The sequence below is a fragment of the Schistocerca nitens genome, chromosome 9, assembly GCF_023898315.1.
Source record: "Schistocerca nitens isolate TAMUIC-IGC-003100 chromosome 9, iqSchNite1.1, whole genome shotgun sequence".
Lineage (NCBI taxonomy): Eukaryota > Metazoa > Arthropoda > Insecta > Orthoptera > Acrididae > Schistocerca > Schistocerca nitens.
Window position 1 is genome coordinate 146,140,555 of NC_064622.1, and position 17,040 is coordinate 146,157,594.

The 17,040-nt window shown below is 41.8% G+C and overlaps 1 protein-coding gene across 1 annotated transcript in view; it reads right to left on the minus strand.

Annotated features, from left to right (window-relative positions):
- LOC126204447 (cap-specific mRNA (nucleoside-2'-O-)-methyltransferase 1) overlaps nt 1-17,040 on the minus strand; it is a 286,518-nt gene that overhangs the window by 75,371 nt on the left and 194,107 nt on the right. The gene's annotated exons all lie outside the window — the stretch shown is intronic.

Here is a 17,040-nt window from a genome sequence, read left to right on the forward strand (position 1 = left end):
ACCACCAAGACAGACCTTTAGGCAAGCTTTTGTACACTATAAAATTATGACAGTATATTCACTGTACATATATCAAAGCACAATGGCGGTAAGGTCAAGTGATAAACACCTCCTAAATAAAGATGTACACAAACACGGTACAAGAGGAAATGAAAATTACTACATCATACACAGAAATCTAAAACTGTCTATGACTGCCCCAGAAGAAGCTGGCAAAAGGTTTTTTAATAAACTCCCCAAAATCATTAAAAAAGAAACAGATCTAAAATGTTTTAAAAATTATTTGAAACTACATCTCACAGAGAAATGTATATACAGTTTGAGTGAATACTAAGATGGTGTTGAAATATATCATTACTGAAATGTACCTTTAAAATTTATCATTTCTGTATGTTGTTTGGATGTGTGTGTACATATAATGTGAAACATGTAAAACCTTTGTATGATTATGGACTATTTCTGTTTAATTATTTGTTTCATTTATACATAATGAAATCAAGTTTGATGTTAATAGGCTATTGTATGACACACCCAATACTCTCAGCTGGATTTTCAGCTGGAGTCAATGGGCAAAGAATAAATAAATAAATAAATAAATAATATAAATGAGGTATTAGTGGTTGATAACCACATAAAGAAGGCAATAACCATTGCTAATCTTTCGGACAGTGACTTCATCCAGGGCAAACTAACAGAGAAAACACAAACACATGCACAGTCACATTGGTACACACTGGTACAATTTAACAATGTCAATGTGTGCACATGTGTGTGTGTGGGGGGGGGGGGGGGGAGGCTTAGTAATATTTTCAGTAATGTTAATATGCCTATCGATCACTCAATACATCAGCTATACAATGAATTGTTACCTTCACTCCTTCCATTATGTGCATTCATTATGTTAATTTTATTTGTTAACATTCATGCCACAAAACCATAAGAAACCCTTTCCACTAACAATAAGATGATTCAGCTAATTTTCATTAGTTCACCAGATGTTTTACTTTTTTTGCTGTGCTTTCTATTCAGAAAATGCCTTTCATAGCTGTTTGGCAAATTTCATATTTGCAATGACCACTGCTAATATCTGCAGAATATAAGTGTGTGGCACCTTCTTGAAAGTCCATTCTTCCATTTTCATTAACAAAAATAAATTTTGAAGCAGATGTATGATATTAATTTTGAAATTCTCCTCCCCAAATGCTGATTGCTCCAGAGGACCAGCCTGTTGAGTTCTTTTTAGCTGGTTGACTCTTAAGCCTGTTTTACAAAAGTGAGAAACTGGCCAAAATCGACTACTCAAAGTGCATGCACCTTTTGTGCATCTGTGTAAATCAGCAACCGACCACGCTGTGAACGTCTGTGTGACATCAATGCTCTATAGATTGTGTCATGTGTGGAGTTCTAAAATTTGAAGTATATTGCATGTTCTATTTTTTCTTACTAGTGTTCTCCTACAAGAGAGAGGAAATATCTGAAAGCAAAAAATATTTACATTTTACAGAGAAAAATGCTACATTATGCATAAATAAGAGTGTAAATAGATAAACATGTTTTGATGAAAATTATTTCAACATTGAGAAAGTCAGAGTTATTGCACAAGAAAAATAATTTTCATTGTTAGGCATATCACAAGTAGACATGATTCACAGGATAAGGTGCAATTTACTGTGTTCTACATATTGTATGATGTTTCTGCAAGTATACAGGGTGTTACAGAAAGGTACGGCCAAACTTTCAGGAAACATTCCTCACACACAAAGAAAGAAAATGTGTTATATGGACATGTGTCCGGAAACGCTTACTTTCCATGTTAGAGCTCATTTTATTACTTCTCTTGTTGTTGAGAAGCATATGAACACTTCGACTGAAATATGCAGGAGATCCATCGTGCATGAACCACATGTTGTGTCGTACTTGTAAAGGCACATGTTCTAGCAGCACAAGTAGAGTATCCCATATGAAGTCATGACAACGTGTTCCACTGAGCGTAGGTGGAAGAACATGGGGCCCAATCGAGACATCACCAACAATGCCTGCCCAAACGGTCACAGAAAATCTGTGTTGATGACGTGACTGCACAACTGCGTGCGGATTCTCGTCAGCCCACACATGTTGATTGGGAAAATTTGCAATTTGATCACGTTGGAATGAAGCCTCATCCGTAAAGAGATCAATTGCACTGAAATGAGGATTGACACATTGTTGGATGAACCATTCGCAGAAGGGTGCCCGTGGAGGCCAATCAGCTGCTGATAGTGCCTGCACACACTGTACATGGTACGGAAACAACTGGTTCTCCCGTAGCACTCTCCATACAGTGACGTGGTCAACGTTACCTTGTACAGCAGCAACTTCTCTGACGCTGACATTACGGTTATTGTCAACTGCACGAAGAATTGCCTCGTCCATTGCAGGTGTCCTCATCGTTCTAGGTCTTCCCCAGTCGTGAGTCATAGGCTGGAATGTTCCGTGCTCCCTAAGACGCCGATCAATTGCTTCTAACGTCTTCCTGTCGAGACACCTTCGCTCTGGAAATCTGTCTCGATACAAACATACCGTGCCACGGCTATTGCCCCGTGCTAGCCACGGCTATTGCCCCATGCTAATCGATACATCAAATGGGCATCTGCCAACTCTGCATTTGTAAACATTGCACTGACTGCAAAATCACATTCGTGATGAACACTAACCTGTTACCGATCGAGGTGGCGCAGTGGTTAGACACTGGACTCGCATTCGGGAGGACGACGGTTCAATCCCCCGTCCGGCCATCCTGATTTAGGTTTTCCGTGATTTCCCTAAATCGCTCCAGGCAAATGCCAGGATGGTTCCTTTGAAAGGGCACGGCCGACTTCCTTCACCATCCTTCCCTCATCCGATGAGACCGATGACCTCGCTGTCTGGTCTCCTTCCCCAAACCAACCAACCACTAACCTGTTGATGCTACGTACTGATGTGCTTGATGCTAGTACTGTAGAGCAATGAGTCGCATATCAACACAAGCACTGAAGTCAACATTACCTTCCTTCAGTTCGGCCAACTTGCGGCGAATCGAGGAAGTACAGTACATACTGACGAAACTAAAATGAGCTCTAACATGGAAATTAAGCGTTTCCGGACACATGTCCACATAACATCTTTTCTTTATTTGTGTATGAGGAATGTTTCCTGAAAGTTTGGCCATACCTTTTTGTAACATCCTGTATATCTTCTCAAGCAAATAAGTGTATATGTTCTGAAATTCCAGCAGTTCTCAGGAGTGTCAACAATTTACCACAGGGCCTTTGACAAGAACTTCGACTATGAATTCTGTGTTAGTCATTAATAAACTCCACTGTCATTGCTCATTAATACATTTTGTTACTATATGGCTATTTTTCTGTAAAAAGGATAATCCCTCATAACCTTTTGGTGCTGATACATAAACAAAAATAAATATGGGAATAAAATGCCAGGGTGATGGAGTAAACATACTTGTCTCGAGTAGTTAATTAAGACAAGAAAGTCAGTCATGTAAAAGGAGCTTTAGCAGCAACTAGTTGTTTCTCCGAATCCACTAGTAGGTTTAGCATTATAATAAACATGAGGAATTTCAATCACAAGATGCTACATTAACAATGGTAAACCCACGCAGAACCTCAATACAACTGTGATGCAGGATATGACTCGGAGGTTGCCCATAGTCACTATTTCAGTGCAGCTGCCAACTAACAAAACAGTGTGCAGCTCACTTTGTCACTGAAGTTTTATGCGGTACTCCTGTTCTGGGTAGATGATCCGGGGTGTCATTCTTTGAAACAAACATTAGTTAATTGTGAAGGGGTGCTGAAAAGTAATGCTTCTTAATTTTTTATTTTGTTCTCAATATTGACTGAGGTATTACATGTCATGCATATTACTCGGTTGACTTCCTCACTCTGCTAATATGAGTTGCAACCCTCTGCCACTAGAGGGCTCCACATTTTAATGTGTAAGATGGTGGTGTTAAACATAACTATGTCGGGGTGCGAGAAATAGCATGTTGTATTTGAATTTCTAACCACAGAAGAGTTCGTCTACACAAGGTCTACTTCTGCATGACAATGCCAAACCACGCGAGCGCTGCACATCTGCAACAATCTGACACCTAAGGTTAGCTGTCATCGATCATCCTCCATACAGTCCCAATTTGGTAGCATCCGATTTTCGAGGACTTCACTTTGATAGTGATGAAGCGGTGCATACATAGATGGGGTTTTGGCTCCGTCAACAGAGTCAACCATTCACAATGGTGGTGATAATAATAACAATAATAATAATAATAATAATAACAATAACAATAACTTAGAAGATACCAAAAAAGTGAAAACAGAAGGAAACAAAATCAAACATTCAACACAAAACAAAAGAAATTTTACCAGACAATAGATAACACACACATTAAAATAGACAATCCACCAAACATAACAGACATGGAACACTTCTGGAGCAACATATGGTCAAACCCGGTACAACATAACAGGCATGCACGGTGGATACAAGCAGAAACAGACACATACAAGATGATACCACAAATGCCTGAAGTGATAATTTTGCAAAATGAAGTAACCCAAGCAATTAATTCTACTCACAATTGGAAAGCCCCTGGAAAAGATAAAATAGCAAATTTCTGGCTAAAGAAGTTCACCTCAACACATTCACATCTAATTAAATTATTTAACAGTTACATTGCAGACCCATACACATTCCCTGATACACTTACACATGGAATAACTTATCTGAAACCTAAAGATCAAGCAGACACAGCAAACCCAGATAAATATCGCCCCATAGCATGCCTACCAACAATATACAAAATATTAACTTCAGTCATTACACAGAAATTAATGACACATACAACACAGAACAAAATTATAAATGAAGAACAAAAAAGCTGTTGCAAAGGAGCAAGAGGATGTAAAGAGCAACTGATAATAGCTGCAGAGGTGACATACCAAGCTAAAACTAAACAAAGATCGCTACACTACGCATACATTGATTACCAAAAGCTTTTTATAGTGTACCCCACTCATGGTTACTACAAATATTGGAAATATACAAAGTAGATCCTAAATTGATACAGTTCCTAAACGTAGTAATGAAAAATTGGAAAACCACACTTAATATCCAAACAAATTCAAATGATATCACATCACAGCCAATACAGATTAAGCGTGGAATATACCAAGGAGACTCATTAAGTCCTTTCTGGTTCTGCCTTGCTCTGAACCCACTATCCAACATGCTAAATAATACAAATTATGGATGCAATATTACTGGAACATACCAACACAAAATCACACATTTGCTATACATGGATGATCTAAAACTACTGGCAGCAACAAATCAACAACTCAACCAATTACTAAAGATAACAGAAGTATTCAGCAATGATATAAATATGGCTTCTGAAACAGGCAAATGTAAGAAAAATAGCATAGTCAAGGGAAAACACACTAAACAAGAAGATTACATATTGGATAACCACAGCGACTGTATAGAAGCGATGGAAAAACAGATGCCTATAAATATCTACGATACAGACAAAAAATAGGAATAGATAATACAAATATTAAAGAAGAACTAAAAGAAAAATATAGACAAAGACTAACAAAAATACTGAAAACAGAACTGACAGCAAGAAACAAGACAAAAGCTATAAATACTTATGCTATACCAATATTGACCTACTCATTTGGAGTAGTGAAATGGAGTAACACAGACCTAGAAGCACTCAGTACACTTACACGATCACAATGCCACAAATATAGAATACATCACATACATTCAGCAACAGAAAAATTCACATTAAGCAGAAACGAAGGAGGAAGGGGATTTATCGACATAAAAAACCTGCATTATGGACACGTACACAATTTAAGAAAATTCTTTATAGAACGAGCAGAAACTAGCAAAATACACAAAGCAATCACTCATATAAATACATCGGCTACACCATTGCAATTTCATAACCACTTCTAGAACCCTTTAGATCACATAACATCAACAGATACGAAAAAAGTAAATTGGAAAAAGAAAACACTACATGGCAAGCACCTGTATCATGTAACACAGCCACACATCGATCAAGAAGCATCCAACACATGGCTATGAAAAGGCAATATATACAGTGAGACAGAAGGATTCATGATTGCAATACAGGATCAAACAATAAACACCAGATATTACAGCAAGCATATTATTAAAGATCCCAATACCACAACAGATAAATGCAGACTTTGCAAACAACAAATAGAAACAGTAGATCACATCACAAGTGGATGTACAACACTAGCAAATACAGAATACTCCAGAAGACATGACAATGTAGCAAAAATAATACATCAACAACTTGCCATACAACATAAACTAATAAAACAATATGTTCCCACATACAAGTATGCACCACAAAATGTACTGGAGAATGATGAATACAAATTATACTGGAACAGAACCACTATAACAGATAAAACAACACCACATAACAAACCTGACATCATACTCACCAATAAAAAGAAGAAATTCACACAACTAATCGAAATATCCATACCCAATACAACAAATATACAGAAGAAAACAGGAGAAAAAATTGAAAAATACATCCAACTGGCTGAGGAAGTCAAGGACATGTCGCATCAGGATAAAGTTGACATTATACAGATTATACTATCAACTACAGGAGTCATACCACACAATATCCACCAGTACATCAACGCAATACAGCTACATCCAAACGTATATATACAACTACAGAAATCTGTAATTATTGATACATGTTCAATTACCCGAAATTTCCTAAATGCAATGTAACATATGGAAAAAAAAATGGAAATGAAGTCCCATGCTTCTTTACAGAGCGTAGGGGAATGATGCGGTAGACCCGCACCGCCGTTGCCTTCCTCCGACCGTAATGGGGATGAATGATGATGCAGAAGACGACACAACAACACCCAGTCATCTCGAGGCAGGAAAAATCCCTGACCCCGCCGGGAATCGAACCCGGGACCCAGTGCTCGGGAAGCGAGAACGCTACCGCGAGACCACGAGGGACCGTACAGTTAAAAGGAAGTCACGCTTGATCAAGGTCCACGTCACTTTCCATTTTTAACCAGACATAACGTCTGAGACAGGAAAGAGAAATAATAATAATAATAATAATAATAATAATAATAATAATAATAATAATAATAATCTTTATTTGTCCATATTACTTTACAGTCTTGGACATTCTCATTTTTTCTGCATTTATAACAATGATATCATTGCATACATATAATTAATGTATACATCAAGTAGTATATTATACACTGTTATATAAACAGTTACTGCTACTAATAAACTGCAGTTCGTAAACATAGATCTATTTGTATTGCAGCTTAGAATTCTTTAATTGAGTAGAAACATCTTTCAATTAGCAACTGTTCCAACTAGCTCTTAAAAAGATTGCCATGGTGTTGCTTTATGTTATCTGGCAACTTACTGTAGAATTTTCTCCCAGTTTCAAAGGGACTGTGATCCGTAGCTCTTTTATTAGTTAGTATCCTATGATAGTGACATCTGGTTCATATATTGTAATTATAGATGTCTCTGTTCATTACACTTATTTTGTCATTTTCTTTTACAAACGTTATAGTCATAAGGACATACAATGAACACACGGTCAGTAAATCATAATTTTTGAAGCATTCCCTACAAGACTGGCATTTGCTTATATTAGCATATATCCTAATTGCTCTCTTTTGAAGCCTGGAAATCCTGTCCATGTAGACTGTGGGTGCCCCACCCCAAATCTCAATCCCATATTGCAAATGTGAATGGATTAAATTGTTCTACACTTGTTAAAGGATTGGGGGGGGGGGGATGATATTATATTTGCAAGTAAGTAAACATCTTTTTACAGATGTTGCTGACATACCCTTTCCTTGTGAGATGTTCATCAATCAAAATGCCTTAAAACTTATTTATCAGATGTTTCAACTGTAGAAAGTGATTCAATATGAGTATTATCATAACTTAACAAGAACTTTATTACTACATTCTTGTCCTTATTCAATGTACATTTATTCATTGTTAGATATTCTGTGATAATTTCAAAGTTTTTTGTTTTGTTGCTTTGGAATGATAACTGTTCAACATAACCCCAACTAATAAATTAAGTATCATCAGCACAGTTCACAAGTTTTGAGTTTGGTGACTGTATTACATCATTAATATATATAAGCAACAAGAATGGCCCAAGTATACTACCACAGCTAAGAGTTCTGTACTGCACAATTCACAGGATCAAATGTTTTAGATAAATCTAGAAAAGTCCCAACAACTTTGTTTCCTTTATCCAGTCTGTTCAGCAGTTCATGAAAAAAAGTTGCTACTGCTGTTATTGTGGATCGCCCTTTTCAGACCCAATGCTGCAAGTTGTTTAATAGACTTGTATTTACAGAAGGATTCCACTTGGTCTAGAATTAATCCTTCAGGCAGGTTGTTAAGTGTTTAAGTCAATGATACTGACGTGTAATTATTTATGTCAGTGGTTTCACCCTTTATATACACTGTGTGGTGTCACAGCCAGACACCACACGTCCTAGGTGGTAGCTTAAATCGGCCACGGTCCTGTAGTACATGTTGGACCCGCGTGTCGCCACTGTGTGATCGCAAACCTAGCGCCACCACAAGGCAGGTCTCGAGAGACTGACTCGAACTCATCCCAGTTGTATGGACGACAGAGCTAGCGACTAGACGTACGAAGCCTTTCTCTCTCATTAGCCGAGAGACAGAATAGCCTTCAGCTAAGTTAATGGCTACGAACTAGCAAGGCGCCATTAGCCTTACAGTGATTGTAATTAGAGTCTCACTTGTGTTCACCATAGAGATGTACAAGAAGAAATTAAAGATAAGTATATGAGAAGCTCCGTTCTTTTCTTCATAGCATTAATTACGTATCCTGTTCCAGTACTTCACGCCCGTCGGCGTTAGTCTCGCGTGCCCTTTAAGCCACCTCTATCTACAAGGTGTTGGCCCAGCTGCCGACACATCACATGGTGACGAGTCTACAAAGGCTCTTGTGTTTTACTTTGCCCTAATTTCTTTGTCTCATGGCTTCGCCACAATCTCCAGATGTACTGTCCGAATTTTATCGCTTGCAGAATCAGCAGACGCAGGCGTTGTTGGATGCTCTTGGACAGCTCGTCCAGGGTCAACGTGCGCTGCACACCGATGCGGCCGCCGCCGCTTCATCGCTACCGCTGCCACAACATGCTGTTGCACCTCAATTCAGACCCTTCGACGCAACCCACGAGTCATGGCATGAGTGGTCCCGTCAGTTCGACTTCCACCTAGCAGCCTACAGAATTCAAGGTAATGAGCGGTAGCCGTTTTTGCTTTCTTGTGTCGGTGTGTCCACTTACCGAGTGATAGTGAAGTTGTTTCCCCGGCGCGACGTAGCAACTCTGTCCTACGAAGAAATTTTGTCTGCTTTAGATGCCTATTTCAAGGAAACAGTGAATGTCGTTGCAAAAAGGTATACGTTCTTTCGTACAAAACGTACGGCCGGTCAGACTAATAGGGAGTGGGTTGCGACATTGCAAGGACTTACTAGGGAGTGTGCGTTTGAATGCGAATGTGGACTTCCTTATTCAGATACTATGGTGCGTGATGCAATAGCACAGAACGTTTCTGATGTTCGCATATGGGAACAGATTTTGACACTAGTTAATCCCTCCCTTCAACAAGTGATAGACATATTGGATCGGCAAGACACACTTGACTTTGCTCAGGACTCATTTGCAACTTCGCCGGCAGTGTGTCACATTAACCGGCCCGCCGGGCCCGCTGCACGGGACGCTCAGCGGCCCTCGCGCCCGTCAGCGCGGCGGCAGCCTTGCTCGCAAACACGTGCGCCGCGTAAGCAAGCTAATGCAGTGAAATCATGCCCGCGGTGTGCAACTAGACATTCGCGTGAAAATTGCCCGTCACGCCAAGCTATTTGCTTTTACTGTCATAAGAAAGGACATGTCCAAAGTGTTTGCCAGAAAAAGCTCAGATCAGACACTCACACCAATTCCAGGCCCTTTGCTTCGCGCCGGAATCGAACCAAGGAAACTAAGGCTCGTGAACCTTCGCCCATGGATATTCATGTAGTTCATTCCACCCCGTCCGGTGACAGTGTTCATTCCACAAAAAGTGTGCGTCGACGTCGACGGAAGTCCCGTCACGTCGCACGTGATTCTGTCCCAGTGTCTGTTCCAGTTGCACAACACAGTCGCTTTTGTCGTCAGCAGGACAATAAACTTTTTGTAGACTTAGACTTTGCAGGCAATGTGATACCATTCCAGCTCGATACCGGAGCTGCAGTTTCCTTGCTCAATCACGACACGTACAACCAACTGGGCAAGCCTCCGTTGCGTGCCGCAAATGTTCAGCTCAATAGTTACTCAGGCCAGAAAATACTAGTGTTAGGACAGTGCAGCCTTCTTGCAACATACAAGGGACAACCAAAACTTGTGTCATTTTACGTTCTTCGTTCTTCTACTGCAGTGAACTTGTTTGGTTTAGATTTATTTCAGTTGTTTAATTTGTCTATAGTAAATCAGGTCCTATCAGTGAATCAGACTGTGCCTTCCGCCAGTGTTTCTAGTCTCTGTGAGGAATTTGCAGACATTTTTGCACCGGGCCTTGGTTGCGCTAAGAACTATGCAGCACATTTGGAACTGAAAGACAACGCGCAACCGAAATTTTTCAGAGCGCGCAATGTTCCCCACGCATTGCGTGATGAGGTCGCAAGAACATTGCACGATTTAGAATCTCAAGGTGTAATTGAACATGTGCAGGCTTCTCTCTGGGCCTCACCCTTAGTAATTTTGCCAAAACCTTCCGGAAAATTGAGACTTTGTGTGGACTTCAAGGCAACTGTGAATCCACAACTTGTGACTGCAACTTTTCCTTTGCCCCGCCCGGAAGATCTTTTTGACAAACTGTGCCCGGGAAAATATTTTTCAAAGTTGGACCTAGCAGATGCGTACTTGCAAATACCTGTGGACGAAGAATCCCAGCGCGTCTTGGTGGTAAACACGCATCTTGGCTTGTATCGCTTCAAAAGACTGCCATTCGGGTGTGCGTCCGCACCTGCATTGTTTCAGCAATATTTACAAACTGTTTGTGCATCGGTCCCTACTGCTGCGAACTATCTGGACGATATTGTGATCTCCGGAAAGACAGAAGCCGAACATTTGCAAAATCTCCGAACATTATTTCAGGTCTTGCGACAAAATGGTCTTCGCTTGAGGAAGGACAAATGTGTGTTTTTTGCTCGGGACTTACCCTACCTGGGCCATGTACTCAATGCCCAAGGAATACATCCGAGTCCAGAGCACCTCCGTGCCATACAGGATTTACCGTCACCGCAGAACTTGAAGCAACTACAGTGTGTGCTGGGTAAAATCAATTATTATCATAAATTTCTGCGCAATGCTTCTTCCATTTCAGCTCCGCTTCATCGCTTACGCCGTAAAGGTGTTCCGTTCGTCTGGACGCCGGAATGCGAACGCGCCTTTCGCCAGTTGAAATCGGCGTTCCTTTCAAATACTTGCCTTACGCCATTCGATCCCCGAAAACCCCTTTTGTTGATGGTAGATGCATCGGATTTCGGGATCGGTGCTGTGCTTGCGCACGAAGATGGATCGCATGATCGCCCTATTGCCTTTGCGTCAAAATTGCTCTCCTCTGCGCAAAGAAATTATTCACAGATCGAGAAAGAGGCTTTAGCTCTCGTGTTTGGTGTTACTAAGTTTCACGATTTCTTGTATGGTCGTCACTTTACCATCATCACGGACCACAAACCTTTGACATCGCTTTTTCATCCGAGCAAGCCGGTACCTCCGCGTACGGCGCAGAAATTCATTCGCTGGTCTATTTTTCTCTCGCAGTACCGCTACGATATCTTGTATCGGTCCACTGCTAAGCACGGCAACGCTGATGCGTTGTCCCGTTTGCCTGTTGCTGAGGATAAAGCATTCGATTCTTCCGAACTTGCTTGCATGTTCATTGATGCGGAAACCGATGACGTGGTCGAATCGTTTCCGATTGCTTTTCGTCGTGTAGCTACGGCCACAGCTGTTGACCCTGTCCTTGCTACTGTTTTGCGTTTTGTTGCTACGCAATGGCCCTTGTCCAAGTCACGGATCGAGGATCTGCTGGTTCGCCGATTTTTTGCTCACAAGGAGAGACTTTTTGTATGACGTGGTGTTTTGTTGTTGCGTTCTGATAATGATCAGTCCCGAGTCGTGGTCCCACGTTCGTTACAGTCCTCTGTCTTACGGCTTCTTCACCACGGACATTGGGGTATAGTGCGTACGAAACAACTTGCTCGTCAGCACTGTACTTGGTTCGCAATCGATGCTGCGATTACGAATATGTGCTCCTCTTGCGTGGCGTGTGCCGAACAACAATCCGCACCGCCGCGGAAATTCTTTGCATGGCCGAGAGCCACTTCCCCTTGGCAACGCTTGCACATCGATTTTGCTGGTCCATTCTGGAATGCTCGTTGGTTGGTTGTGGTCGATGCTTTCAGTAATTTTCCTTTTGTTGTCCGGATGTCTTCCACGACGTCTTCTGCCACAATCCAAGCCTTGTCTGCTATCTTTTGCATTGAAGGTCTTACGCAGACTATTGTTTCCGACAATGGCCCACAATTCATGTCCGCAGAATTTCAGTCCTTCTGCAAGGCCAATGGTATTCAACATCTGACGTCCGCGCCGTTTTCGCCTCAGTCAAACGGTGCCGCGGAACGATTGGTCCGGACTTTCAAGTCACAGATGTTGAAATTGAAAGAGTCGCATTCTTGGGAGGACGCATTATTGCTCTTTTTGTCCTCATATCGCTCTCAGCCCCACGATGGTCGCTCGCCGGCTGAGTTGCTCCATGGTCGTTCTCATCGAACCTTGATGTCTTTGCTGCATCCGCCACATCAGGTTCCTGTGCTACGCTGGACTCCTGCTTTTGCTCCTGGCGACGTTGTCTATTATCGCAACTATCGCAGTTCACGGCGTTGGCTCGCAGGGCGCATTCTTCGCTGCCTCGGCCGCGCGATGTATTTGGTTTTGGGGGCCTCTGGTGAGGTGCGTCGGCATCTCAATCAGCTGCGCCTCTGTCGTCGCCTGGGTTCTGCCGCTCCCCGTCTGCTTTCAGCGACGGGGCTGTCAGGTCAGCGCCCTGGGGAACCATCTACTGGCTCGCCTCATCCCCAGGTGTTACCGACGCTGCCTTCCATTTAGCCTCATGGCGTCGCGCCGCCGCCGCCTCCGGCGCCGCCCGCAGTGGACACTTCGCTGCAGCCGCCACGCGCCTCCCTGGGTCACGCGCCGCCAATCGCTTCCCGTGACCAGCTGTCCTCCGCCATGGAACTCTTGCCCGCTCCGGACCAGGTGTCGTCATCGCGTGTCGGATTCTCCGACCACATGGAGGTCGACCCTTCGGCCCCTCCTGTCTCTTTACGGACGCATACACCGCATGTTGACGTGCACCCTGGACTAGGTTTTCAGGTGTTTCCTAGCTCCCCTCGGACCGAATGGCCGGGTGCGGGTGGCACAGCCTCGCCTGTTGTTAGGCTCCCCACCTCATCGCATACGTCAACATGGGGTCCTCCCCACGGCGGGCGGAAGCCTTATCTCACGACCGTTCGCCGATTTGCGGGGGAGGAATGTGGTGTCACAGCCAGACACCACACGTCCTAGGTGGTAGCTTAAATCGGCCGCGGTCCTGTAGTACATGTTGGACCCGCGTGTCGCCACTGTGTGATCGCAAACCTAGCGCCACCACAAGGCAGGTCTCGAGAGACTGACTCGAACTCATCCCAGTTGTATGGACGACAGAGCTAGCGACTAGACGTACGAAGCCTTTCTCTCTCATTAGCCGAGAGACAGAATAGCCTTCAGCTAAGTTAATGGCTACGAACTAGCAAGGCGCCATTAGCCTTACAGTGATTGTAATTAGAGTCTCACTTGTGTTCACCATAGAGATGTACAAGAAGAAATTAAAGATAAGTATATGAGAAGCTCCGTTCTTTTCTTCATAGCATTAATTACGTATCCTGTTCCAGTACTTCACGCCCGTCGGCGTTAGTCTCGCGTGCCCTTTAAGCCACCTCTATCTACAAGGTGTTGGCCCAGCTGCCGACACATCACATTGGTCATATTTCAATAATTTTTGAAAGTTCAGGAAAGGTTCCCGAACCAACTAAACTGTTTATTAAATATGTTATTAATTCATTTTTGCATTCTTTAAGTAATGTCATCCCAGCCACTACATTTTTTTTAACTTTGAGTTTGAGATTATTCTTCTGTGTTGTTCATTGCAAGGGTGACAATGTTGAGAAATAAGTATGTAGACATGAAAAATAAAGATGTAGAATTTTAATACAGTTTGTTTCATTTAAAAAGCTTTAAGAGTATACACATAAAAAATTTGGAGACACTACTTTTCAGCATGCCCTCGCATCATACCTAGCAGTGGTCTCTGAAGCATGTCAAAGTTTTCAGTGATGGAGGATTGGCAACGAAGCAGGCCTCAGCTGGTGAAACCTGGGTGCACACCCAACTGTGACTGGTCAAGTGTTCTGAGATATTCAACTTTTAGAATACACTAGAGGGTACCTGTGGCTTTTTCAAAATATGAACTGGCTGGGAAACATTACCATTCAATACTTTCAATAAATGTCTAACTCACAAGATAGTAAAACAATAATGTATATTCCTGGACGGAGAAATACATAAAATAAGAGGGGGAAAGGCAACCACTCACCTATATCTAGGCTTATCATATGTTCGTGATTAGCCCAGCTTTTTACTGCTGTCTAGGATTACAAAATGTGTGGCGCTTGAGAATTTTATGACTGATGAGCATTTTTTAAAATTTTAGACTTGTATGTCTGAATATGCATATTTAAACATTCTAGTACTCTGTTGTCTATCTCAGCAGACCTCAGAGCAAGCACTGAGATTTATGGGGATGTATGGCTACCAGTTTCTCTGCAGCTTTTCACTTACTCAATTGGAAACACAACAGAGGCAACAGTTTTTGTTGTTTTTGTGTGTGAAGTATCTCATCTATACTGTTTGATCAGGGACCGAGCGAGGTGGCGCAGTGGTAAGGCACTGGACTCGCATTCGGGAGGACGACGGTTCAATCCCGCGTCCGGCCATCCTGATTTAGGTTTTCCGTGATTTCCCTAAATCACTCCAGGCAAATGCCGGGATGGTTCCTCTGAAAGGGCACGGCCGACTTCCTTCCCCATCCTTCCCTACTCCGATGAGACCGATGACCACGCTGTCTGGTCTCCTTCCCCAAACCAACCAACCAACCAACTGTTTGATCATTTTATCTGTATTCATTTTTTGTCTTATTGTTTTGCAATGAACAAAAGAAATGTGTATTTAATCTTAACCTGCAACAGGAATAGTTTTGGTTTGTATAATTACAGCAGCAATGAACCTGTTTATTGCACACTATGTGCTGGAGAATTTTCTATTGCACATAAAGGAAAAGGTGACAGTAAGGCCACATGAAAACAGCTAAAAATAAGAGTGGTATAAAGGCAATCAAATGAAAACGAGACAGATGGAAGAAAAGTAAGTAAATTGTTTATTGTTTCAAAAGTAATCACCGTAACTTTTAACACGTTTATCCCACTGTGAGGCAAGACATTCAATGCATTCGTGGATAAAGTTTGTTGTTCGTAATGGAAACAAGATTGTACCCAAGCATGTACCTCTTTGTCCAAGGCAAATTGATAGTCGTAAATGCCATGTGAGCTCACACACATGTTGCTAACAACCATATGTTGCCAAGGGTGTTTCAACTACATTGCAGAATTTTCGCTTGGAGGCCCTTACACATCCACCACACAGTCCCAATATCTCCCCATGAAATTTCTAAATTTTTGGAGGCCTGATGAAAGACACTTGTGGCCATCAATTTGCTTCAGTTGAATAGTTGTGCACCTGGGTACAATCTTGGTTCTGTAGGAAACCGCAAACATTTCTCCGGGAAGGCACTGACCACATTGTCTCACAGTGGGTTAAATGTATTAATAGTTATGGTGATTACTTTTGAAATAATAACCAGTTTATTTAGTTTTTTCCATGTGTTTGGTTTTCATTTGCTTGCCCCTTTACATTAACATTGCTGCTTCACCAAACATAAAGAGATTTTTTAAAGCCAAAGATGGGAATAACAGTGATCTGCAGTGTGCTGCTAAAGAGGCTACACTTTCATACTACACTGCTAGACACAAACTTAGTTCCAGAACACCATACTGCACAACTAAACTGCTTAAAATGTTATATGACCCAAAATTTTCATCTGATAGAACAAAACTCAGACAAATTTTGTTATATCTAGTGAAAAATACAACTGAATAAATAAAGTTTAATGTTGCAGTAAAGTGTTACGACTTTAAAATGATTTCAAAAATACGTCCTGGTTTGAGCTCCAAAGATATGGTAAGCCCACCAATAGTAGGTGAAGCATAGAAAATACATAACGAAAAACAGCATTTACATTAGCTTTCGAGCAATAGCCCTTTTTCTTGCACAAATACACACATCCACACACACAACCACACAGACACCCAAACACAAACTCCCATTATCACAGCGAGATTTGAATCTTGCTGTGACCATGGAAGGTGTATTTGTGTGTGTGTGTGTGTGTGTGTGTGTGTGTGTGTGTGTGTGTGTGCACGTGCACACACGTGAACGTGTGCTAGATTAAGGTTAGACATGTGCTATTAGTAAGATTCAGATGCTGGTTCGTATCTCTTTCTTTTATTTTGTTTGTATAGAGTCATAAGCATTGCTTCGAAATTTTCTTATATAGCTTTTTTCCAAGCATAAGTGCATACAGACACACACACAGACACCCAAACGCACATCCCATGGTCACAAGCAAGAGTGAAGTGCCTTTCCCTCATTTCACAAGATAGTAAAAATATTAAATAAATAAATGAAAATTCTGAAGCCATGCTTA